Raw genomic sequence first — 2,101 nt, forward strand, 5'->3', positions numbered from 1 at the left:
TTTGCATGGTCCTCGGACTCAAACTAATGGGAAAACTAGTCACTCCAAAAGTCTAAGCACTAGACAGAACCAAGGTCTTGCGTGGTCCTCGAACTCAAACCTATGGGGAAACTATTCACTCTAAGAGCCTATGTGCTGGACAGAACCAAGGTCTTGCATGGTCCTCGGACTTAAACCTATTGGAAAACTAGTCACTCTAAGAGCCTATGTGTTAGACAGAATCGAGGTCTTGCATGGTCCTCGGACTCAAACCTATGGGGAAACTAGTCACTCCAAAAGTCTAAGTGCTAGACAGAACCAAGGTCTTGCATGGTCCTCGAACTCAAACCTATGGTGAAACTGGTCACTCCAAAAGCCTAAGTACTAGACAGAACCAAGGTCTTGCATGGTCCTAGGACTCAAACCGATGGGGAAACTAGTCACTCTAAGAGTCTAAGTGCTAGACAGAACCAAGGTCTTACATGGTTCTCGGACTCAAACCTATTGGGAAACTAGTCACTCCAAAAGCCTAAGTGCTAGATAGAACCAAGGTTTTGCATGGTCCTCGAACTCAAACCTGTGGGGAAACTAGTCACCCCAATAGCCTAAGTGCTAGACAGAACTAAGGTCTTGCATGGTTCTCAGACTGAAACCTATGGGGAAACTAGTCACTCCAAGATCCTAAGTGCTAGACAGAACTAAGGTCTTGCATGGTTCTCAAACTCAAACCAATGAAGAAACTAGTCACTCTAACAGCCTAAGTGCTAGACAAAACCAAGGTCTTGCATTGTCCTCGGACTCAATGCTATGGGGAAACTAGTCATTCCAAAAGCCTAAGTGCTAGACAAAACTAATGTCTTGCATGGTCCTTGAATTCAAACCTATGGGGAAATTAGCCACTCCAAGAAGGGCCTAAGTCCTAGGCAGAATGGAGGTCCTGCCTGGTCCTCGGACTCAAACCTATAGGGAAACTAGTCACTCCACAAGCCTAAGTGGTAGACAAAACCAAGGTCTTGCATGGTCCTCGGACTCAAACCTATGGGGAAACAAGTCATTCCAACAGCCTAAGTGCTAGAAAGAACCATGGTCTTTCATGGTCCTCAAACTCAAACCTATGTGGAAACCAGTCACTTCAAAAGCCTAAGTGCTAGACAGAACCAAGGGCTTGCATGGTCCTCAGACACAAACCTATGGGGAAACTAGTCACTCCAAGAGCCTAAGTGCTAGACAGAACTAGGGTCTTGCATGGTCCTTAGACTCAGACCTATGTGGAAACTAGTGACTCCAACAGCCTAAGTGCTAGACAGAACCAAGGTCTTGCATGGTTCTCGGACTTGAACCTATTGGGAAACTAGTCACTCCAAAAGCCTAAGTGCTAGATAGAACCAAGGTCTTGCATGGTTCTCGGACTTAAACCTATGGGGAAACTAGTCACTCCAATAGCCTAAGTGCTAGACAGAACCAATGTCTTGCATAGTCCTCGGACTCAGACCTGTGGGGAAACTAATTACTCCAACAGCCTAAGTTCTAGACAGAACCAAGGTCTTGCATGGTTCTCGGACTCAATCCTATTGGGAAACTAGTCATTCCAAAAGCCTAAGTGCTAGACAGAACCAATGTCTTGCATTGTCCTCAGACTCAAACTCAAACCTATCAGAAAACTAGTCACTTTAAAAGCTTAATGCTAGACAGAATCGAGGTCTTGTGTGGTCCTTGAACTCAAACCTATGGGAAAACTAGTCACTCTAAGAGCCTAAGTGCTAGACAGAATCAAGGTCTTGCATGGTCCTCGGACTTAAACCTATGTGAAAACTATCACTCCAACAGCCTAAGGGCTAGACAGAACCAGGGTTTTGCATGGTCCTCGGATTCTAACTTATGGGAAAACTAGTCACTCCAAAAGTCTAAGTACTAGAAAGAACCAAGGTCTTGCATGGTCCTCGAACTCAAACCTGTGGGGAAACTAGTCACTCTAAGAGCCGAAGTGCTAGACAGAACCAAGGTCTTGCATGGTCCTCGGACTTAAACCTATAGGAAAACTAGTCACTCTAAGAGCCTAAGTGTTAGACAAAATCAAGGTCTTGCATGTTCCTCGGACTCAAACCTATGGGGAAACTAGTCA

The sequence above is a fragment of the Quercus lobata genome, chromosome 2 (assembly GCF_001633185.2).
Source record: "Quercus lobata isolate SW786 chromosome 2, ValleyOak3.0 Primary Assembly, whole genome shotgun sequence".
In the NCBI taxonomy this organism is placed as follows: Eukaryota; Viridiplantae; Streptophyta; class Magnoliopsida; order Fagales; family Fagaceae; genus Quercus; species Quercus lobata.